At 25.7% G+C, this 27,590-nt stretch overlaps 1 long non-coding RNA gene and 1 pseudogene across 1 annotated transcript in view; one reads left to right on the forward strand and one right to left on the reverse strand.

The window, feature by feature from the left end:
- On the reverse strand, positions 1-25,135 carry LOC145937389 (uncharacterized; annotated as a pseudogene).
- The window catches only part of LOC145936970 (uncharacterized), a 49,883-nt gene that overhangs the window by 3,159 nt on the left and 19,134 nt on the right, over positions 1-27,590 (forward strand). The window lies entirely within an intron of this gene.

The following is a 27,590-nucleotide window of genomic DNA, read 5'->3' on the forward strand; positions in this document are numbered from 1 at the left end:
TTAGTGATCTAAAGCATCTATTTCTCTTTTAATCTCTTGCTGATTTGTTCTTAATATGACTATCTCAAATTTAACTTCTTTGATCATTGTAAAAATTTTAGTCAGTATTCCTGTAGAAAAAAAAGATTTGAAAAGTGTAACACTTATAATGATAAAAACACAACTTCATAAAAAAGTAGAATTTTTTTTACAAAAAAAATTTTAAATATTTTGAAATAAAAATTCTTATATAGAACTCAAAATGTAAGTAGCAGAATCTCCTTTTTCAATACGTTTGAAAGTTCTATAGCCCTGTAACTGTAGTTTCTTTATTTCTTACTACAGTGATTTTTGCTCTTTCATTTTTATAGGCTACGGTTATCTCCTATACTTTTAACAGAAGTATATGAGTATGGAAGAAGTGGTAGTACGATACAAGATGACAATAGACACCATTAATTATAACATTTGCTAGTAACATTAGGATTGTTTACAATTTGACAATCTATTTGTAAATTTTCCTAATATGTAACTTGTGTTATAACATTTTTAATGAAATTGTATTAGATTTTTGAAAAAGAACTTTTTGAAAAATAATCTTGAATAATATGTTGAATAATTTCTTAGGACGTAAAAATTAGAAAGAGAAATTGAAAAATAGCTGGAACTCATATATAAATATTAGTTTACTTAATAAATCTACTTACAAGTTTACTTAATAAATTATTGCAATAAAAATATAATGTTATATAATTATTGTTATATCTTTTCATTTAAACTTAATTAAAATATATTTTCTTTGATAACACTAATATGTCTCTTTATTTATAATAATACTATTCTTAATACAATACATATCTGTTTATCAATTGTCACGCAATACACAATCGTTCTTACTTATACATTTATATAGAAAGAGGTTTGTATTGACGACCAAAAACTGGACTAATTTGAATTCATTTATTAGATAAAATTCATACATTTATATATCTATATTAAGGCTGCTTTCTACATATTTATAGGTTTAAGGTTAACTTATACTGTTACTTAAATATGTATCATTTTTTTCTTTCCCTTTATTTAAATCTAACTTTCTAGACGGTTTTATAATCCTACTGCAACGCGTAGTATTAAAAGTTGTCGTACTAGATTTTGATATAAGACAGATGTTCTTAAACTATCTTCTGCTTGGGCTGTCATTTCCACAGATTCTTTCTCTTTATTAGATATATTTTTTCCTTTAGGTCTGAGGGTGAAAACCCATGCAGCGGAATAGCAGAACGCGGAACAAGAGCGGAACCAATCAGGAGCCATTCCGCGTTTCCTTTACGCGGAATTGAATGTTCTGATTGGTTCCGCTTTCGTTCCGCGTTCTGCTATTCCGCTGCATGAGTTCGCACCCTAACATATCTATTATTATTATTATTATTATTATTATCATTATCATTATTATTATTATTATTATTATTATTATTATTATTATTATTATTATTATCAGTAATGTTATAATTTGGTGGTGTCTTGTCATCTTATATCGTACTACCACTTCTTCCATACTGATACACTTCTGTTGAGAGTATAGGAGATAACCGTATATCATTTGCATGGACATGTTTCAATAATTCATCACTAACGTGTACTATATAAGTTACAGTACTGAAGACTTTAACAAGTTTTCCTTTTTGCCATAATGTCTGAAAATTCTTAACATAAACAAGATCTTGCTTGAATATATATTTTTACCTTTTTTGGACTGGTAAAGTCGGTACTTTTACTTATTTTTGACGGTTTAATTGAATCAAATCTTGTTCTAAGCCTAACTTTTAAAAATACATTCTGTAGGTGATATGCCAATACGCTTGAAGGTGTAGTTCTATACGTAAACAAAAAATTTGATGAAAGATTATTTATTAATTCTTTTGTTATTTCTCTTCCTCGCTCAAAAAATAAATTTCTGTCTAGTTTTTTTTTATAGTTTGTACTCCTCTTTCTGCAATCCTATTTGACTGTGAATGATATGGTGGGGATTTGATAACTTTAATACCACAGCTAACAATAAGCAAAATTTGTTAATATCTGTAAAATTAAATGGCGAACCATTATCTGATACTAGTTCTGCTGGTAAACCAATAACAGAAAAAAGTTTCTTTTAATTTTAATATTGTTTCTTTTGTATTATAACTTTTATTTATAAATTTTACATCTATCCATTTTAATTTACAGTCAACTAAAATAAAAAATGTACGTGAATATTTATAAAAGAAATCTATGTGTACTCTATAAAAATTAACTGTTGTTTTTGATCATGACATTAAAGTATTATTATTAAAAAAGTTTTGAATGTATTGGCACGCATCGCATAAACTAATAAATTGTTTATTTGTCATACCAGGCCACCAACAATAATAATTTTTCATTAACATTTTTGTGCGCATAATTCCGAAATGTTGTTCATGAAAAAGATTTAGGACCTTCTTTTCGCAAACTATTTGAAATTATAAAACTTTTGTCCCATAAGCAATTTGTTCTGTCGATATGTAATTCCGCCTTTGAAAGTATGGTTTCAGGCTAACTTCATTTATATGATTTGGCCATCCTGATAACGTAAAATCTAAAATTTTTAATAATAATAAATCCTGTTTTGTTTCTCTTTCAATGTCATTAGCGTCTAGTAATATGTCTCTAACTGCATTAAAAGAATAAACAAAATTTGTAATGCCAGTCTTGCATTGATAAACGGGAAAGATCATCTGCATTAGCTACCAATTTGCCTGTTTTTTATTCAATTTCATAATCATGTGCAGATAAAGTTAAGGCCCAGCGTGTGATTCGCGCAGCTGCCATAGCTGGAATTGCTTTATTTTTACCAAAAATGAACTGTGGTTGGTGATCTGTCACCACTAATGGTTGGTGATCTGTTACCTGTCACCAATATAAATTTGCAGCCAAAGATAAATTTATAAAATCTTTTTATTCCAAAAATTAAAACTGAAACTTCTCTTTCTAGATTTGAATACTTTTTCTCGGCCGGTGATAAAGTGCTAGATGCAAACATTATAGGTTTATCTTCTCCATTGACTTTATAGCTTAATACTGCGCCTACTCCATAACTACTCGAATCGCATGTTACAAATATAGGTAATTTGGGATTATAATGCGTTAAAACATTATTAGATATGAGAAATTTTTTACTTAAACTGAAAGACTTTTGTCCAGTGGAAATTATAATAATACCGACTATACTTTACATAAATCATATAGTGGTTTTAACATAAATGACAACATTGGGTACATATATTTACCGTAATAGTTAGGTAAACCCAAATATGATTTCAATTGCGTTATATTTTGCGGTGAAGGAGCTTTTTCAATACATTCAATTTTTTCTTTTTAGGATGGACGCTTTTTACATTAATATTATGACCTAAAAATTCTACTTTTTCCTTATAGAATTTATATTTTTTGTTATTATGACCTTTACATTATAGTCTTCTAAGCGAGATAATACTTTTTGCACATTTGGATGACATTCTTCCAAAATTGCACCATACACTAATCACTAAGATATCATCTATTATAAATAATATTTCGTGTTAGGCAAGTTTGATAAAATAGCTTCGATGATAGATTAGAAAATGTCTGGTACTCAACTAATTCCATATATTAACTTATTATAACAAAACAGATCTATATGAGTATTTATTGTAAAAAGTTCTTTGGAACATTCATTTATTTCCAATTGTCGATAAGCTTCTTGCAGATCAATAACTGTGAAAAATTTACCACTTAGTCATGCAAAAATATCATATGATAAAGGCAACACTTAGTGATCATTTTCAATGACTTTATTAAATGTTTTTTTTTAATGCACACAAATACGAATATCATTTGAATTTTTTTTTGGTTCTACAATGGAACTTGCCCATTTACTATGATTTACTTGATTTAAAATTCCTGCTTTGACTAATTTCGACAATTCTTCTTCATTAGATTTAAAGATTGAATGGTATTTCACAAGCATCATAAAATATATATATATATATATGAGCCGTTCGCTCGAAGAACGACTTAAGTCGACTTAAGTCGTTTTTTAAAATTCGCTTGCCACTGTGTTACTATTCATCTAAACAATAAATCTGTTCAGTTTCGCTAATTTCCTAACTATTTTAAGGTTTTAAAATAATATTTTGTATTGCGCGGTTTCAACGGCGTACCGCCACCAACGCGCCAATAGTGCGCTGTCGATGTCATTGCGCGTTAAATTCACAGTTAATCGCTCAGATTTCTGTATATAATGTATATGAGCCATTTGCTCAAAAAACGACTTAAGTTGACTTAAGATTTTGCACAAAAAATTGAATTAAAGATTCAACTGTGTGATTCGAATTATTAAACATTATGTTTTTCAGCTTTTATATTTTTTTAATATATAGAGGTATACTATTTAGTAATAATTTATTACCATAAAAACAAATTGTAAAGTAATATAATTGTTTTCACCATTGATTACATTAAAATCATATATAAAATTTTAAGTCGTTTTTCTGATGATCGACTACAACAACATGTAAAACATCAACTTTGTGTGTGTGATGTCCGAAAAAACTATTATTAATATACAAAAGCTGATTTTTAGCATCAATTTCAATTACACATAAAATAAAACATTAATTAATTTAAAAGAAAACTTAGTATCTCGGTGGACGAAAATTTATTTTATTCTATATTATATTAATCTACAACTGTAGTTTTCTTTTAAATTAATTAATGTTTTATTTTATGTGTAATTGAAATTGATGACAAAAAACAACTTTTATATATTAATAATAGTTTTTTCGGACGTCAAAGATGTTTTACATGTTGTTGTAGTCGATCATCAGAAAAACGGTTTAAGTCATATTTTATGTAATCCATGGTAAAAAGAATTATATTGTCTTAAAATTTGTTTTTATGGTAATAAATCATTACTATATAGTATACTTCTATGTTCAAAAATATAAAAATTGAGGTACATAATATTTAATAACTCGAACCACACAGTTGAATCTTTAATTCAATTTTTTGTGCAAAAACTTAAGTCGACTTAAGTCGTTCTTCGAGCGAACGGCTCATATATATATATATATATATATATATATATATATATATAAAAGTTTTTATGAAAATTATATTTAAATAATAAAGTCAATAATAATGAAAATTATATTTTAAATAATAATGAATTACATTGTATTTTGCATTATTTGAATGCTATAGTAAAAAAGTTCTTTTCAAAATTAAAAAAGGAAATAAAATTAGAATAGTGTACTTACAAAATAAACTACAATAAAACGCAAATATGTTTAAATAAACTTTTCCTCGCAGCGAGAGAAATGGATGTAGCGGATCTTATTTTATGTCTTTACTTGTGTACAAACAATATCTGATATCGACTAAACTCAAGGTTTCCAATATTATATTCGAAAAATAAATAAGTTTAACTAAAAGAGTAAATGTCGCGCTAAATGACACAGATATATATCTTTTCTATTATTATAAATAAATGTATTCTTTCTTCCGCTTATTTGGCATTGCATCGCTCGGTTCCTATTCAATAATAATGCGTTAACTTTTTGATCTAATAATTCATTTAAATGTAGGTTTAAATATAAAAATATTTTATTGTGTGTTGATATTTACGCGTAAAATTGTTACACCGTAATTTTATTTCTTTCTAAAAAGGCATGTTAAGTCGTTTTTAGAAAATGATTTTTTAAAAAACGTACCGATAAAGTGAGGAGAGCGTGAAGAAAATTTAAAAAATGATAGGAGAAGAAAGACAATAGTCGAAACTACATATTATAATCGCGTATGTGAGGAAATGAATATAATGCATTTGTGTGAGTAAGTAAATAGAGTTATATATAGCGATAAGAAAGTCGGCATTTCAAACATGTAATATGACTACTCAATCGAGTCGAGCTGTGTTCGCTCGATCATGCCTTTTAAATATAAAACGAGAAGGATGCGAAAAGAGAAATAGAGAGAAGAATATATAGAAAAGGCTTTCTTCTTATATCTTTATCTTATTCTCTTCGCGTCCTTCTCACTTTATCTCTACTGTCTTTTAAAAGGCACGCTAGAATAAGCATTGTTCGGCTTTACATACGCACACATTTATTTCATTCGTTTAGTAACGCACGCGATTATAATGTCATATGTATTCCGAACATTTTCTACGAGTGTGTGAATTTAGAAAATAAATGTGCATTCATCATTTATGTCCTTTTTGAATTTTCGACAATAAAATAGCATTATGATTGACATATATTAATATTAATCCGCGCGCTGATAATTTTAATTAATTTTTCATTATTTATTGCAAAGATCGCAAAACAATAGAAGGTTTCTTTCTTACTCGGTTTATCCCATTCTACTTCTGTACGATGGGTGAGCGATTATTACCGCATATCCTGTATATATGTATACAGTTTCTGTATAAATTAATTATTTTTATTATACACTAAGAACAACACAAGAGCGCACTGCGCTCGATTTTACATAAAAAAGAATAATTTTATATAAATTTTGTTTAAATGTGATTAATATTTTTTACAAAAATATTAATGAAGCGTTAATTTGCTAATTAAATTTTAAAATAATAATAGATTATAAAAATTTAAGTATTGCAATATATTGTAAATAATATGTTATAATGCCTTATCTGCGATTAATATTTTTTGACAGAAAGCAGCTGAAAACTGACAAAAATATTAACCGATTTTAAAGTAGCTAATTTTGATCAAAAAGTATTAATAAATCTTTTCGTCAAAAAAAATCGTAATTAGTCTCGATGTTGTGATTATCTCGATTATCAAAAGATTCTTGTAGAAAATTCTATTTTTTTGTTCACATTTTCTGTTTTAGATTGAAATACTAAATTTTTATGCTTTGCATAATTAATTAATATATATATTTTATTATGCATTGATTGCAATGCATGCATAAAAATACGTGAATTAATTATGCAATGCATAAAAATTCATTGTTTAAATCTTTGACAGCGAACAAAAAAATAGAATTTTCTACAAAAGTCTTCCAATTAAAATATCTGCGTTTCTATTATATTCGCGCATCTGTACATACACATCAACCACGCTGCACGTCTCGCGCGAGACTGACGATCAGTCTCGCAATCTCGCAATCGCAATGTCTCGAGAATCAGTCTCGCGCGAGACGCGCAGCGTGACAGATGTATGGGCTGCGCTTGGCGATTCCGCTGCTCAGAGTTTTGCGGTCAGTCTTGCGCGAAACGTGCAGCGTGGTGGATGTGTACAGGCGCGCGAATTTAATGGAAGCGCAGATATTTTGATCCTACGATTCTTGTAGAAAATTCTATTTTTTTTTCTCTGTTGAAGATTTAAATAAAGATTTTTTATGCATTGCATAATTAATTCACATATTATTATGTATGCATTGCAATTTATGCATAAAAAAGAATATATATTATCTAATTATACAATGCATAAAAATTCAGTATTTACGAAATACTATATATTTACGATATTAAGTAGCTAGTTTTACGATCTACATATTGCTTTTCAACATATTCGCAAGCTTTTCAACTATTTCAGAAAATATTGGAAATATCCGTTTTTTATTTTATTAATAATTAATTTAATATATAATAACTCAGTAACTGTCCATTATTTAGCTTTGAGCTATTACATCTTTTGTTCAGTAGGTCACAAGATACGACATATGAAAAAAACTCAACCAATTTCATTGAAATCCAGTTTTCATAGGGATTAGTAAACTTGTAATAGAATGAATAAATATCTGCTACAAAATTATATATACATATATAGTAAATATGAAAATTTTGCAAATAGATACGTGCTATATTCGAATTGCAGAAACAGTCAGTTGAGATATGAATTTAAATAAATATATAAATTAAATTTTGCCAAATATTATTAATAATTTTTTAATTGGAGTACATAATTACATGCAAATTTAAAGAATAAAGATTTCGATTCTCATTTAATACATATGAAATAGTAAAATAATAGTTTGTATTTCAATTATTGCAACGCCTAATTAAAATATCAGTCATTCTTTATATTATATAATTTTTACAGAGCATACTTTTTTTACAACTATAAAAAAAAGTTTAAATGAAATTGCAAGAAAATCTAAATATCTCTCATTTGTATAAAATATTAATTTATGTTTGATCTGTATTTAAGATAAATTACTTTCATAAATATAAATGTCACATTCTTAGGAAAACAATTTAATGCATTACTTTATTGCAGGTTAGTAAGTTATATAGTAAAGTTATATATAATTCCGTCGAAACTTAATTACCTTAAAACAAGCTTGTTCTATAATTTGTATATTAGAAGAATCAATCGAAAGAAAGCACATGTTTTCTTCATGTATGTTTCAGTTATCTTTGCATAAACATTGAGAACTTTGTACAAATGATGTTAATATAGTATATTTATTGTTGTCAAATGTTTGATTGTTACATAATCAAACTAATTAAACGTATCGGATTTCATAAAATCAAAGGAACATTCTTATATAACTAAATTAAAACAGAATATCATATAGTCTAAACCAAACGGTCATTTCTTTCGATTGACGTTATTGAAGAATAAAATTATCTTCAAAATCACAAAAAATTTCTATCTCTATACAAAAATGTATACATATTATAACTGTAAATAATAAAAAGAAATTATATGTAATAATCAGTTTGCGACATTACTTTTAAAATTTATTGTATATGTGTGGTTTTCAAAATTTCAGCGATATAATATATTTTTAGATTGTGTTTAGAAATTAAATTTCTACATTATAAAATGTCAAAGTTACAGTAATTTTTAAAAGAGATTATTTGTGTTATTTAGAGTCAATCAGATAATTTCAAATTTATACGTATTTGACCATAATCGCGAAATGTTCCATAATAACAAAAGTATTTTCTAATAATAATTTAATTCTCGATATGCTTTAATTTTGCATCTACATTAAGAAACTAATTGAAACAATTAATTTGTTAATATACATTTGATAGTTAATCTGTGGTAATAATAAATATGGTAATAATAAATTAACACATATTTTATTAAAAGAAATTAACATTAGGACAGCATATATGAATCTAAGCATTATAAACATCTAACTGTCAAAAATATCATATATGTGTTATCAATAAAACGATTTCTTTTAAAAAATTTACCAGAGATTTTCATCAAAATAGCCTTAAAACTTTTGCCATGTTATAATCATTTCGATTTTATAGACATGAGAACTTTACAATATTAATAATGTAGAAATCCTTTATAAATAAATATATATATATATATATATATATATATATATATACACATTGTCTGTCAAGTTTCAATTATTGATTCAGAATTATCTTTTAATAAAAATGTTTCTAAATTCATAGAATTAAAGATATCTGTCACATTCTGAGATTTTATATGGTCATATATTTAACCATACAAACAAATTAATTTATGTTCGTTGCAAAATTTCAGAACTACAAATCCATCTAATCCCAACAACAAGGCTCGAACCAGATATAAATATCATCGGTATATCGCATTTCAAATTCTTTCAACCAATTATTATCCGCACGTTTATAATCATTCCAGGACGCTGGAAATCGTCTTCTTTTACTTTGAACATACTCGTAAGCAAATTTTGATAGTTTTTCTAATGCGCAAATTTGGCAAGTACAAATTTTCCCTAATTCATCTTTACACCATTTTATCAAATCATTCAAAAGTGATTTCTCATCCTCATATGTCAATCCGCCAGATAAATGTCTTAAATAATTTATATTTCTGTCATATTTGTACTTCTCAAGCCCTACAGCACGGGCTTTCTGCATTTCATTAGTTAGCTTTTTATGTGTAATTCTATAAATGTTTGCAGCCCTGCTCTGAACCAAACGTCCTCCTAAAACTTCTCTTACCGCTGCCTCGATTTTTGATTGTTCTTTATAAAACTCGTTTTTAAATTTCATATTTATTACTTTCTTATGTAAATATGAGCAATTGACTCTATGTTTTTTTGCTGCTTCCTCTTCAGATAACTCATTTTTTAAAACTTCTTTTGCAGCTGATTCGAGTGCATCACTTAAGTCCAGATGTGCCGCAATGTCTGCTCTCATTATACATTTGTCGTATCTATCCATTTCTATAACTTTCGTTATTTCTATTATTTTTGTATACGCAGTTTAACCTACAAAAGAAAATAAAAAAACAGAAAAATAAATACTTGAATGTGTGTACTCAAATATTGGATCAACGCAAGATTGCGAAATTATATTTGCGATTTTTATCTTCTAAGTTTTAAGCTACTGTGTTTCTATTACACGTGTATACATACATACATATATACAATATATAAAAGTTTTTATAAAAATTATATTTAAATATTAAAGTCAATAATAATGAAAATTATCTCTTAAATAATAATGAATTACACTGTATTTTGCATTATTTGAACGCTATAGTAAAAGGTTCTTTTCTAAATTAAAAAAATTAATAGAATTAGAATAGTGTACTTACAAAATAAACTGCAATAAAACGCAAATATGTTTAAATTAACTTCTCTTCGCAGCGAGAGAAATAGATGTAACGGATGTCTTATTTTACGTCCTCATTTGTGTATAAACGATGAAGCACAAGATCAGATATCGACTAAATTCAAGGTTCCCAGTATTATATTCGAAAAATAAATAAGTTTAACCAAAAGAGTAAATGTCGCGCTAAATGACACAGATATATATCTCTTCTATTATTATAAAAAAATGTATTCTTTCTTCCGTTTATTTGGCATTGCATCGGCGCTCGGTGTCTATTCAATAATAATGCGTTGAACTATTGATCAAATAATTCATTTAAATGTAGATTTTATATATAAATATATTTTATTGTGATATTCACGCGGAAAATTGTCACCCTATAACTTTATAAATATCTAATATGCATAAAATTATATAACTGATGTTCTTTTCATTAATTTATATATGTGCGATAGTACCTAACGTTAAGCTTTCGAGCACAAATGGATCGACAAATATATATAGTATATATATTTATACACACACACACACACACACACAATAGTAATAAATAATTCTATATAATTTTCTTTTTAATATTTTGATAATGTTATATGATAATTAAATTTTGTATTTATATCTCATTTATTAACTTATGTTTTAGTGATGCGTAGTTTTATTAATGTGAGCAGAAACAACTTTCGGAACATCCAAAACGACGCAAAGATTCTTGAAAAAGTGTAAAATACTGTTCTAAGTTATTATCTTTTAACATTGATTTGTATTTTATCAATATATCAAGAAAGCATAAGACACACACGACATACAGTTTTCAAATTCATATTTCAAATGCCTGTAGATGGACGTATATACATATGTAAAATTATTAGAAAATAATTATAATAGTAATTATTATAGCAAAATATAGAGATACTTAATACTATAGAACTATGCTCTTACGATTAAGAATGGCTGTTTTATTGCAAGCTCGCTGTTATTCGACGCATTTTTCGACTACACTATAGTAACTCGATTGTAAAAAAAAGAATTTTTATTTTTTAAAATTAAATAATTATAATAAATTATAAAATATCATTTATATTTTACTCTGATATATAATAAAACTATTCAAATTTTGTATCACACACGTTTAACCAATTGTGTATCTCTAGAAAAAAGTTAAAGTATTAAAGAGATCTTATTAATAGTATTATAAAATAATACGTGAAAAATACGGGAAAGAGGAGGGGTCACAAAAAATTTTACGGTTATTTATGGAGGGGGAGTGGTCAAAAATTGTTACAAACAAAAGCTTTACGTAATTTAGAAATGGCTCTAAAAATGTGAGAAGACATAGAGAAAAATGGTATAAAAACTGTAACCCAATTAAATGCGAGAGTGTTTACCGTCATTAATTAATTTTAAAGATTATTGCATATATTAAATCAATAATTTTGAATGAAGACTTCTCTTTCAAAATTCGAATAGCATCTCGAAAAAAAAGTTAAGATCCTGACATTATACCTTCGACAAAGCGGAAATAAAATAAATTAGGAAGAAATTAATAAACCCTCGAATTGATTAAAACGTGAAAGAAAATGGTTAAACTATAGGAAAATTCTAATAGAATAGACTTTCATTTACTTTCAAAAATTGTGATATTCTGATAATATATATATAAATCTTGAAGTTATAACTTTATACCGGCGAAGTTAAAATTAAATAAAAATTAATTAACGTTGCTAATCATTAGAACTTTTTAACAAACGAAAGAATACAGTTTTTTCTATAGAAAAACTAATGGTATGTACTTCGGATACGAAAGGTATGATATGTTATTTTTTTATTCCGTTTTAATTATTAGAATATTTTATAGTATTCACAAAATACTGTATGTACGATATTAAGTAGTTGGTTTTCCGATCAACATGTTGCTTCTCAACATATTCTCAAGCTTTTAAATTATTTTAAAAAATATTGAAAATATCCATTTTTTTATTTTAATATAATAATTAATTTAATATATAATAATCCAGTAACTGTCCATTATTTAGCTTTGAAGCTACTACATCTTTTGTTCAGCAGGTCACAATCTACGACATATGAAAAAAACCAACCAATTTTACCGAAATCTAGTTTTGATAAGGATTAAATAGTAAACTTGTAATAGAATGAATAAATTTCTGCTTCAAAATGATATATATAGTAAATATGAAAAATCTGCAAGTAGATACGTGCTATATTCGGATTGCAGAAATCATATCAGTAGAGATATAAATTTAAATAAATATAAAATTAAATTTTGCCAAGTTTTATTAATATAACTTTTTGAATTGGAGTAGATAGTTACATGCAAATTTAAAGAATAAAGATTTCGATTCTTATTAGTACATATAAAAAAGTAAAATAATAGTTTGTATTTAAATAATTGCAACGCGTAATTAAAATATCAGTCATTCTTTATATTACATAATTTTTACAAAGCATATTTTTCTTTTACAACTATAAAAAAAAGTTTAAATAAAATTGCAAAGAATATAAACATCATTTGTATGAAATATTAATTTATGTTCGATCTCTATTTAAGATAAATTACTTCCATTATAAATATAAATGTCATTCTTAGGAGAACAATTTAATGCATTACTTTATTGCAGTTTAATAAACTAATAATTTCGTCGAACTTAATTGCCTTAATAAAACAAGCTCTCGTCGTCTTATATAATTAGTATATTAGAAATATCAATCGAAAGAAAGCACATGTTTTCGTCATGTATATTTCAGTTATCTATGCATAACCATTGAAAGTTTTGTACAAATTATGTTAATAGTATATTTATTGTTGTCAAATGTTTGATTGTTACATAATCAAACTAATTAAACATCACATTTCATCAAATCAAAGAAACGTTCTTATTTAACTTAATTAAAACAGAATATCATATAGTATATATCAAACTATCATTTCTTTTGATTGACACGTTATTGAAGAATAAAATTATCGTCAGAATCACAAAAAATTTTTATCTCAACACAAAAATATGTAGTTATTATGACTGTAAATAGTAAAAAAAATTTATATGTAATAATCAGTTTGTGACGTTACTTTTAAAACTTATTATATGTGTGTGGTTTTGTAATTTTAGCGATATTATATAATATATATTTTTAGATGTTTTGTGTGTGATATTTTTAGATATTTTTAGAAATTGAATTCCTATATTATAAAATGTCAAAATCACAGTAATTTTTAAAGAAGATTATTGGAGTAAATGAGTCAATCAGATTATCTTACGTATTCGAACATAACAGCGAAACGTCCCATAATAGCAAAAATATTTTCTAACAATAATTTAATTCTCGATATATTCTAATTTTGCATCTACATTAAAAAATTAATTGTGACAATTAATTTATTAATATACATTCGATAATTAATCTGTGGTAATAATAATGTTAACACATATTTTGTTAAAAGAAATTAACATTAGAACTGCATATAAGAATCTAAGTATTATAAGCATCTGTCAAAATATCATATATATTTCATAAATAAAACCATTTCTAAAAATGTACAAATCAGTATTATTAAATTTAATTATTGTTATAATAAAAAATTTTTTAAAAATCTTTATTAATAATTAATTAATATAATTAAACAAATAAATTAATTTATTATAAACATTTTTATATCTTGATCTTATTTTTTTTCTATGACAAATTTTATACATATAATTATTTTGACAGTTCCAGTTGTAGCGTTCGGAAAATTCTTATGTATCTTAATATCTGGTAGAATATATTGTAATGTTAAAATAAAATAATAATAATATAATAATATAATATGTAATTAAATATAAAATATATAATATATAATTATTATTATTATTATTGTTATGTTATTATTATTAATATATTTTTCTTTACAAATTAACATATACATATATGTATATACATAAATTAATTAATATTAAAAATAAATATTTTTGTTTAAAAATTTTTTTTGATATGACGTGTTAGAATGCTTAAAAAATATAATAGCAACGAAAATTTAGTATCATATTTTTGATCTGTAAATGAAATAAGTCTGACATTAAGTGATGTATAAATAATTACAATCTCTAACATTTTCTATATAAAGAGTGTTTGTGTATGTGTATGTTTGCAAATAAAAAACGTCCATAAAGTTACTTCATTTTACGTGTATTATTTTTGCTATGTTCGCTTAATCTACGATTAATTTCACGGAATAAAAATTCATCGTTAAAATTATACATTTAATAATAAAGAATAGTTTTAAAAAAGTTTCTTTTAAAAAATTAACCAAATATTTTCGTCAAAATAGTCTTAAATCTATTGTCGTATTATAATCATTTTGATCGTTCAGACATGAGAATTTTTTTATATTTATATGTAGGAGTTCTTTATAAACAAATATATATGTATATATACATTGTTTGTTAAATTTTAATTATTGATTAAGAATTATCTTCTATTCCAAAAAATGATTTCTAAACCCTTAGAATTAAAAATATTTGTTACATTCTGAGATTTTATATGGTCATTTATTTAACGATACAAGATTGAAGCAAATTAATATTTGTTCGCCGCGCAAAATCTCAGAACTACTAATTTATCTCATCCATCCAACAACAAGGTTCGAACCAGATATACATATCATCGGTGTATCTCATTTCGAAGTCTTTCAACCAATTATTATCCGCACGTTTATATTTATTCCAGGACGGTGGACGTAATATTCCTCTACTTTCAACATATTCAAAAACAAGTGTTGATAGTTTTTCTAATGCGCAAATTTGGCAAGTACAAATTTTCCCTAATTCATCTTTACACCATTTTATCAAATCATTCAAAAGTGATTTCTCATCCTCATATGTCAATCCGTTAAATGATAGACTTGAATAATTTATTTTTCTGTCATATTTGTAATCTTTAAGCCCTATAGCACGGGCTTTCTCTGTTTCCTTCGATAACCTTGGTCGTGAAATTCCATAATCATTAGCAGCGACGGTGATGTTTGAGAGAGGTTCTTCTAAAACTTCTCTTACTGCTGCCTCGATTTTTGGTTTTTCTTTATAAAATTCGTTTTTATATTTCATATTAATTACTTTTTTACGTAATTTTAAGTGATTTACTCTATGTTTTATTGCTGCTTCCTCTTCAGATAACTCATTTTCTAAAACTTCTTTTGCAGCTGTTTCGAGTGTATCACTTAAGTCGAGATGTGCCGCAATTTTTGCTCTCATTGTATGTCTTTCCATTTCTATAATTTTCGTTATTTTCGTTATTATTGTATACGTAATATAATCTACAAAGGAAAGCAAAAGACAAAGAAGTAAATACTTATGAATATGTACTGAATGAAAGTTATTGCATCATTGCAAGATTGCAAAATTACTTTTGCGATTTTCATCCTGTTAAGTTTTAAGCTACTGTGTTTCTATTATATGTAATTTATATATAAAAGTACTTATAAAAGTTATTATATGTATTTAAATATAAAAGTTTAATAATAATAAAAATTATCTATTAAATAATAATGAATTACACTGCATTTTGCATTATTTAAATGCTATGGTAAAAGGTTTTTACAAAATTTAAATAAAGGAAGAGAATTAGAATAGTGTACTTACAAAATAAACGATAATAAAAAGCAAATATGTTTAGATAAACTTTTCCTCGCAGCGAGAGAAATGGATGTAACGGATGTCTTATCTTATGTCTTTTCTTGTATACAAACGATGACTGAAGCACAATATCAGATATCGACTAAATTCAAGGTTCTCAGTATTATATTCGAAAAATAAATAAATTTAACTAAAAGAGTAAATGTCGCGCTATCTGACACATATTTTTTTTCTATTATTATAAAGAAATGTATCCCTTCTTCTGCTTATTTGGCATTGCATCGGCGCTCGGTTCCTATTCAATAATAATGCGATAAATTTTTGATCAAATATTTCATTTAAATGTAGATTTTAAAAATAAAATAATTTTATTGTTGACATTTACCCATAAACTTGTTTCACTTAACTTTATCATATGTTAAATGCGTGTAGATATAAGTATTAATAAATAGTAAAGTATATAAGTACTAATATGAACAAGTTTTTATATTTTTTATACAAATATATCAATATACTTTAACGAAATTCAATTGTTAGTTATCGAGATATATTTATATTCTTCTAGACGGATATTTTACTGCTTATTATCATGTCACTCTCAATAAAGAGCGCTATATTTAATTATGTTTATTTCTGATGCAATTGCAATATCGTATTTTTCATTCAATTAATTAAATTGGGGCGATTGACGTTGGGCAGCGACATTTATTATATTTGGCAATGATTTTCATATTAAGCACTTGTGTGCATACAGTACTTCAGAGAAACATATGGCAAGTTTTATATTCAGATGTTGTTCAAACATCACTTACGGATTACTTAAATAGATATAAATATTAAAAAATTTCAAATTAATATTCTTTTAGAAGATATAATACACAGTATTATACGTAGTAGTTACACAATATTTTATATTATTCCAATGCTAGTAAGAAGCTCTTTATAAAATGAAGAAAAGAGAATTAAAATGAATAAATAGTATACTTACAAAATAAAATATAAGAAAACGCAGATATATTTAAATTAATTTTTTCTCTCTCTTTTTTAAGTTTTTAGTATTATATTGGGAAAATAAATAAATTTAACTAGAAGAGTCGCTAAGTGACACATTAATTTTATTATTTTTATGAAAATGTATCTTTTTTTTCACTTATTTGACATTGAATCAGCGCTTACAATTAGTATATATACAATAATAATGCGTCAAAATTTCGATGAAATAATTAGTTTAAAAGTTGAATTTAAAAATAAAAAATTATATAGTTAACATTCACGCTTAGAGAATTGTTACACGTAATTTTATAAATATCTAATCAAGTTAGCTAATAATTGTATCGATAATTTATATTTAACGTGTGCTAAAATTTCATTTCAAAATATTCTAGATAATACACACACACATATATTGTATGTATACATGCGTACATATGTATGTTTAATATATTTTGAGATTTGTTGTTAATTATTTGATCAATAATATGTTATTGTCATGTATAAATATATTAACGATTTAAAATATTTTATGAGATATATTCTTGATTTACATATACATATATATATAGTATATATATTTATATATATTATATTATATATTATATATTATATTTATATGTATATTATTTCCGTATGTATAAAGTAGTATTTCAAAAGATATTATTAGCATCGACAATCGACATTTCAGATATGTGTTTAATTCGTTTTTTATATATTATACTACGTTGCATCACAATATATAAATAGGAAATAGTTGCTTTACTTTAATCGAAACTAAAAAAAGCGATTAAAATCATTGACACTCGTAAATACGACAATTTTACAAAGATAGTAAACGTTATGTTTGTTAAAAATTTCTGTTATATGTATATCGTGCATATAAAATATTTTACTTGCACTAACAAGTAAAGGTACCCAACTGTCACTCACGGATTTTAATGAAACTTTGCACACTTGTAAAACTATGCAAAATAATAGACACGTATTTTTTTTTATGTGCGGAGAAGCGATTTTAAGGGCAGAAACAACCCCTTGTATATATGGGATGGTTTTCACGTTATAAATACATTCTTGACAATTTTTTTGAAAACTGAGGTATTATGGGGTTTGCGGGGTCGCAGAATTCGAATCTGTCATTATAATTTAAAAATACAAAATGGCTGATTAAATATAACGCCCATACTTTGTGAGTACTTTGTGAGTACTTTGTACGAAAATCATATTTTTTCTTATTTGTAGTATTATTGGTCGACAATTTTTAAAGGTACATGAAGTACCTTGTTAAACAAGTTATTTAGAATTAATTTTTATTAAATTTAACAGTGCATACAATAATAGTTTCTTCAATAATAATTAGTATATTGAATTTAATTCATTAATTGTTTCTTTTGTTTTATCCCTACTACTTGTGGTATAGTCTGCCCTTAAAATCGCTTCTCCGCACATAAAAAAAAATACGTGTCTATTATTTTGCATAGTTTTACAAATGTGCAAAGTTTCATTAAAATCCGTGAGTGACAGTTGGGTACCTTTCCTTGTAAGTGTCAATGATTCAAAGAAAAACTGATCTAATCCCATTACATATCATGTTACATGTTGATCCTGTGCATATCTGTGAATAGTTAAAAAAAATTATATATAATATTCAATTTTACTTTCAATATTACTTTTGAATCTTATTATATATGTGTGGTGTTCCAAAACTTCATCGACATTATATACTTCATAGATATTTTTAAAATAAAAATTCTCATAAGTTATTAAAGTCACAGTAAATTAAAAAAAAATTATTAAAATCATATAGAATCAATCAGATTCCAAGTACAATACATCGCATAGTAGCGACAATATTTTCTCAACATCAAGTCCATTCTCGATATGCTTTAATTGTCGATTTATGGACATTAACAAATTAATTATGAAAATTATTTTACTTATATACAAATCTAATACTTAATTTATGTTAATAATAAAATAGTAATAAAAGTCTTGTTAAAGAAATTAAAACATTAGAATACTACATAAGCATCTAACTGTCAAAGTATCACATATAAATGTCACTAAGAACATCACATCTTTAAAAATGTATAAATTAGTATGTTTAAATTTGATTATTCTTATTATTAAAAAATTATTTAATATAATTTTTTAATATAATTATTTAATATAATTTTTTAATAAATTAATTACTTCATTATGAGCATTTTTATAGTTTGACTATATAATTCCTCTATGACATACTTTATACGTGTAATTATTTTGACAGTTTGATTTGTGACGTTTTAAAAATTCGAATGTTAATATCTTGCACAATATATTATTATGTTATAATAATAATAAATATAATATGTAAAATGCAAAATATGAAAAATTTTTAAACTACTTACGGGGAGTCAGACGTGCCCAACACCGATTCAAACGGCGATTTTTTTATGAGTAGTACTCAGTAAGAAACAAATTCTGTTAAAGCGAGAGAACGCGCTTCTCAAGTATTCGTCTGAAAAAAAATATTAAAGATTTCGAGCAGGTCTTAAGACGTTGCAGTGGATGATAATCGAAGCGACCGTGTGGCTCACAATCAGCAGCTAGCTGTTGTTCCATATATTTTCAAGAAAATTCGTGCAACGTGAAATTGCTTTCTGTAAAAAATATAAGGGAATGATTAATGTTTAATTCGAGAAATATATTACTATTAATAAAATAAATAAATAACAATAACCAATAATAACGCGGATATTTTACTAATATTTTTAATTTTAATGTCTTATCTCATTGTCAATAAGGATATTTCAAATTTTCTCTAGCCCTAGAAATAAGAATATTTCCTAAAAGTAAATCTTTAATATTTTTTCTCAGACGAATGCTTGAGAAGCGCGTTCTCTCGCTTTAACAGAATTTATTTCTTACTGAGTACTACTCATAAAAAAATCGCCGTTTGAATCGGCGATGGGCACGTCTGACACTCCCCTTGTTAGCAATTCAGAAGTGTCTTTTTAACATTGAACAATAGATGTAATTTACTAAATGATATTTCGATACCAACATGGCCCGAACGAGTTGGAAAATTTAATGTGTGACTATCAACCAGTTATTATCCGCTTGATTATGTTCAATCCATGCGAATGGACATGTCATATCTTCGTTAATGGTGACAACTTTGTAAACAAATGTTGATAGGTATTCCAAGGCGCAAAGTTGGCAAGTACAAAATTGTGACGATACACGTCTTTTCCAATCTTTCATAGACTGCAAAAGTAATTCCTCATCCAAGTATGTAAACGGCTCAAATAAACGATAATTTATTTTTCTGTCAAATGTGTAATTTTCAAGCCCTAAATCACGAGCTTTCGTAACTTCATATGTGAATTTAGTTCGTTTTATTTTATAATAGCGTGCAATACTGCGGCTTGAAGAGCATCTTTTAAAAACCTCTGTTACAGCCGCGTCAAATTTTGGTTTCTCTTTATAAAACTGTTTCTTATATTTTAGGTTCTTTATTTTTATACGTAAATCAAAGTAACAGATATTATTATCTGTTGCTGCTTTTTCTAAAGATGAATCACATTCAAAAAATTCTTTCGCTGCTATCTCGAGCCTGTTACTTGATGCGAGTGTTTTCTTAATTACTGCTCTTATTCCATTTCTATCGTGATCCATTTGTATAATTTCAGTTATTTCCGTTATTTTATTAGTATAACCTGTGAAAAAGACAAAAATGTAGAAAAACCTTTATATTATTTTTTTGTTGCTGTATTTAAAAGTTGCATTTACGCAAGATTGCAAAATCATTCCCGCGATATTCATTTCGCCGTGTTAATCTCTTGTGTTCGAAATTGTATGTATAATTATAAATATATATTCAATACTGTATTAAAAAGTTCTCGTAAATATTAAATAAATTACACAGTATTTTACATTATTCAAATGTTTTAATAAGAAGCTCTTTATAAAATAAAGAAAAAAGAATTACAATAATAGTGTACTTACAAAATAAATTATAATAAAACCATAGATATGTTTTATATTTAATTTATATTTAAATAAACTTTTTTTCGCAGCGAGAGAAATGAATGTAACGGATGTCTTACTCTATTTGTATACAAATGATGATTAAAGAACAATGTCAGATGTCGATTGACTTCAAAGTTCCTGATATTATATTCGGAATGTAAATAAATTTAATTCGAAAAATAAATGTCGTTAAGTGACATAATTTTTTTTCTATTTTTAAAGTAAATGTAACCCCCCTCCCCCCTCTTGTAAATTAAAAGAAACAGTTTTGCTGAATTCGTTTAAAAATTATAAATAAAGAAAAACAAACGTTAAAGAGCTTTTACTTTTTAAAAAGATTAATAAAATATCCAAAAGATTTCAAATAAATCCATTGAACTGTTTTCTCAAGAAACTGTTTTCCCCCAAAAATATCACCTTATTCTTAGCAAGTTACATGAAGATCCATCCATAAGTGTTTGTGTGGTTTAGAAAAATTAATACAATATATATTATAATCCCATTATATATCATGTTACATGCATCGATCTTGCACATATCGATTTTATAGTAATTACATATGTATATGACAAAAGTGAACATTTTTATTCGAAAAACATTCAATCAGTTGTGATATGAATTTTAAAAAATATTAATTAAATTTCGTCAAGTTTTATTAATTTCCTCAATTTAAAATACATGCAAGAATAGAGATTTAGATTTATATATATTACGAATAAGAAAGTAAGAAAAAATATTGTTTGAGAATTGCAACGCCTTATTATATATAAAATCCGTCGTTTTTTTATATTACATAATTTATACTTAAGGCGTACTTTCCTTACATTTATAAAAAAAAAGATATGTTCAATTCTCTATTTAAGATAAAAAATCACGTCCTTCACAAATATAATCGTTATTACTAAAAGAACAATTTAATGGCCATAATTTGTCGCAAGTTATTACTAATCATTTCATGGAATTGTTAGTTATCTTAGTGAAATGATATCGTTCGCTCATATAATCTGTGTACAATAAAATCAATCGAAAGAAAGTACGTGTTGTTTTCAAATATGTTTCACTTATCTCTGCATATACATTGAAAGCTTTGTATACAAATGATGTTAACAATTTGTTTATTGTTGTCAAGTTTTTAAGTGTTAAATAATAAAGCTAATTAAGCATATCGCATTTTATAAAATATAAGACATATTCTTATTTAGCGAAAAGTCATATAGTTATTTAGCGAAACTAAAATAGAAAATATTAAAAAATATATATATATATATATATATATAAAACAGCCATTTCTTTCGATTGACGTTATTGAAGAATAAGTTTTCGCCAAGTTTGCGAATATTCGAGCACAATACACATCGCATAATAGCAAAAATATTTTTGAACATCAATTTAATTCTCGATATTTTTTAATTTTGCATTTGTCTATATTAACATATTATTAATTTTGTATTTATTAATAATGACATGTTAATTGTGAAAATTAATTTACTTATATGCAGATCCGATAATTAATCTAAGTTAATAATATAATTATAATAAAAAGTCTTTTAAATGAAATTAACATTAAAACGCTATACGCATGTAACTGTCAAAATTATCACATATGTATATGGCGTAAATAGCACCTTTCCTAAAAATATTTTTAATAAAGTAATTAATTCATTATAAGCATTTTTATATTTTGATTACATAATTCCTCTATGATATACTATATATATAATTATTTTGACAGTTCAATTTGTGACGCTTTAAAAATTCTAATGTTAATATCTTGTAGAATATATTATAATGTTATAATAATAATAATAATAATAATAATAATAATAATAATAATAATAATAATAATAATAATACTATAATATTAAATTTAATACGTAACATATTATTATTATTTCAATGTTAATGTTCTGTTATTATTATTATTCGCACAATGTTCTCCACGATTTATTAGCCATGGATAAGAACAAACAATTTTAATAATAATATACATATAAACATCAATCAATATTGAAAATAAATGTTGTTATTTAAAAATATTCTTTTGCCGTGCGATGTAACGTGTTAGAGCATTCAAAAAGTATAAAAGCAACATGTTAGTTAAAAATTTGTATCTACAAATAAAATAAATATGGCATAAGGTACCGTAAAAGTAATAACAATTCCGACACTTTATATATCGCTAAAGTGTATGTGTGTGTGTGCATGTGCAAAAAAATGTTTACAAAATTTATTATTTATTTTACGTATATAATTCCTACTATGGTTAACTTAACCTACAATTAATATCATGAAATAAAAATCTGTCGTTAAAATGATACATATATAATAATAAACTAATAATTTTATTTATTTTAATAGTTTAAAAAATATATTATTTAAAAAATTAACCACAGATTTTCGTCAAACTTTGCTAGCTTTAAAACTTTTATCGTGTAATAATCATCTCGATAGACATAAGAATTTTACAATATGTATATGTTCTATAGGTATACATATATATATATATATATATATATATATATATATATAGAGAGAGAGAGAGAGAGAGAGAAAGATTTTACATTTGGTTTCAATTGAAAATTAACTTTAAAATCTTTGATACATGAATTTGTATCTGAAAAATACTTTCAAAAACTTTTTATTTCTACGATATTTTTCAATTTGCTTGAACAGCTCAGACTTACTTTCTGATATATTACCAACATTTGTGACTCAGCTTGACAAAAAACTTTTTTCGATGAGGATTTATAACAATTTAACCAATTACGATCTAACAACGGTATGAATTTTACTGTACTATCTAAAACAATTAATGGTGAAACATACTCTTTATGTTTATATCTAATATTAACTGAAATCTGACCTATAATTTTAACATTTTCACCTGTGTAACAACTTTTAATTTAAAATTTATCGGCTCTAAACTAATATTACTAATTTTTTCTCTGTAATCGTTAACATAAATTACTGACTTATATGCTCCTGAATCTACTTCCATATAAACTATTTGGTTTTCAATATACATTTCGACTTTCAAACTGCTGTTTTCTGACTCACTAATTTTATTGATATCTATTAATCCCAATTCAAGGACATCGTTATCCTTTTCTTGAGTTTTAATTTTTTCATTTCCAATATTATAAATTTTGTTTTTACACATAGAAGATTTGGCCGTATGACCCATTTGAATGCATGTATAACATCCAACTTATGGCCGGGCATCTATTATAATAATTCTTATGGACTTTTGTACATCGTTTATATACTTGTTTTGTTGGAAACACTTTACTACTTGACTGTTGATTTGCTTAAGTGTAGTTTGACTGTTTATTTAGCTTATTCTGACTGCTTTTAGTTTCCCATAACTCCTGTTTTTATGATCCAACTGATTAACTCGTACAATATTCCTTTCAGGCATCATGACTTTTGTTTGATACTCCGCTAACTCCATTCCTATACCTATTTCACATGCCCTTTCAAATGTTAAATCATCCTCCGTCAACAATCTCTGCTTAATCCGCTCTAAATTTAAACCACAGAGAAATTTGTCTCTCAAAGACTTTCTCCAAAATTCTACCAAACTCACAATATTTTGATAAGTTTTTCAGTTTAGTTTGGTATGATTTAATATCTTCACTACTATCTTGATTTGTATTATAGAATTTGTAACGTTCTGCTATTACAAGCCTATTTGGGCTATAATAATTTATTAACACTTCTTTTAATTCAGCATACGTCTTTTGACTGGAGTAATTCTGATGACAAAAAATCCTTTAAAAATCTATATGCTTCTCGCCCCCTAACAAGGTTAAGAAAAGTGACACTTGCTTTTCTCCACACCATGACAAATGAATAACTGTTCTAGTCTTTCAATATACGTTGTGATAGATTATTGTTGTGGGCTAAACGGTTCGAAATTTCCAATTAAAGCCATTGTTTTTATTTTGTATTACGTGACTTTAGTATATACATTTTATCTTAAGATTCAGGAAAAGGTGAAACAATAGGACATGTAGAAAAATTTTTTGAGTCTATAGTTTCATTTTTCTGAGAGAACTTTTGCTTTTTTGGCTGCGTGAGTAGTTCTTTTAGTGTGCTTTCTTTATCAGAAGAAAAGTGCAAAATTGAGAAGATTTGTTTGTTGTTTTAATAAAAGAAATGTCTCCGGATCTGAGTTATTGCTTAAGTGAAATGTATTTTCCTTGCTAAAAAGTTACAAATCCATGTGGAATTTTTCAAATATAGAACTCGTTTCGCACTAAAAGCACGGGGTGATGAGGGTAGACCTCGCTTTGTGTGAAAAGTTGCAAACGCGTGTGAATTTTTCCATACATATATAAACCTTTTGCGCCCATGCCTTCGACTTAGTCGCATAAATGAGTGAATTCATTACAAAACATACATAGTGTATAAAAATTGTATACAGTTTATGAAAATTCTTTTATTAATAACTTTTTAATAAACAAGAAGCGGCGGCTAAAACCTTTTGAAGGTCACTCAGGATATTGACTTTGACAACATATGTCGAGGTTGACCTCGCCTTGAGGCGATTCGAGCGGTGCAATATGTAATGGGAAGTATCAAAATTTGTTGTAAGAAATTAGATAAAGCAAATGATTTTTGTATAACTAACTTTACAGATATATACTGACCGGTCACATTGATAGGTACAATTACGTAATTTGAATCAATTTTTTTCCCGATAATCTGTTGTTCAATTACATTTACATATGATTCTGGTTCTATTAAAGTACCTTGTTCTTTAAAGTATTTAAACCGTTTAAATTCTGAATCAAGTGATTTGAATGGATTTTTAAATAAGTTGAAGACTTGCTCAATTTTATACTGGTTTGCACCATCGATGCTCTTAGCAAAATTTAAAATGTTTGGTTTAAGCTGCAAAAATATTATTTTGTTGACAAATATACGTGTAATTGTTTGCACATGCGTTCTATTCATTGACACTTCATTATAAAAACTAGACGCTTTTACATTTTTATGTAATAACTGTTTTTTTTAATTCAACAAGATTCTGTTCAGTATTGTCAAAATGATAAATAAATTGATCTTCACTTAGACCTGAGTCGGAAGTAAGAACATCGAAATCTTTGTTGTTATTATAACTTGTGGCTGATAAATCGGTAGCAAGAATGCTTTTATTTAAATATTTTTTATTATCTTCTGAATGATTAGTAATTAAATGATTTTTAAAATATTTATATTTTGAAAAATGCGGTGACAGTCATTTTACTTACATATGTAATGACTGCACGCTTCAAATATATGAAATAAAGAAAAATGACGGATAAACACATCAATACTTTTGAATTTTGTCTCACATAAATGATAATGGAACATCTTGAATGATAGAACCACAATTATAAGACTTATTTTCATCTAATCCTTAGTCTAAATTAACATTGTACTTTATATTTTGTTTTTAAATTCTCTTTAAATGATCGATTAGATTTATCACAACTCATCATATCCCACTTTGTTGTTCGCCTATAAATATATTTTTGTATAAACAGCCAAACCTGTTCACAGGCAGGTGGATACTAAACATTGAGAACTTGAAAAATCTTATATAAGATGTTAACGGCTTTTAACACATTTTCTATTTTATACATAATATCATCAATGATGATATAAAACGCCTCAATTGCAGTTAATTGTAAACCTATTGCAATTATATATGGCTGTACAGTTTCTTTTAATTTAGTAGCTCTCTCTTGTCTTCAACGTTTTATTCTTTCCAACTCTCCTAAGACCTATCTCTCCTGAAGAAATTAGAAATTAATTAGTGCGCTTATACGATATATTATTTCAAGTTAGATTAATGATAAAATTTATCACAAAATATCAATTAATTATAAACAAATATCTTATTTTAATATAGCAAATAAAAGCATCCACTGACTCCGCTAAAGTAGATTACCATATCTTATTTCCTCCTGGTACACTAATCGTACATTAGAATACAGGTATTAAAGACAGCAATTCTACGTTTTGTACAATATTAGTTAAATAATAATCTTTTCATTTATTAATTTTTTATTTTTAATTTCATACAAAGTAATATTTTTTATTACCACCTTCTTTTTCGTATAATTGGATCTCTTCTAGTTGCTTAGCAAAAGTTAATTTCTTAGACAGTTGGGGTCGTTGTAAATACATATTTGATTTTTCATCAATTGAAGCATTGTAATCAGCATTCAACTAAAACAATATAACACATTTTTAAAAAATAATAAATTTTTTATTACGTATGTAAGAAACAATATAATAAATTTTTTAAAAATAATTGATGTTTTATTACGTACAAGCACGTAACCAAATTCTTGTTTGAACACTGGATATATTCATTAAAAATATTATAAACGTTTCTT

The sequence above is a fragment of the Prenolepis imparis genome, unplaced genomic scaffold (assembly GCF_030444845.1).
Source record: "Prenolepis imparis isolate NDT839.2.m4 unplaced genomic scaffold, iyPreImpa1.0 SCAF_6, whole genome shotgun sequence".
In the NCBI taxonomy this organism is placed as follows: Eukaryota; Metazoa; Arthropoda; class Insecta; order Hymenoptera; family Formicidae; genus Prenolepis; species Prenolepis imparis.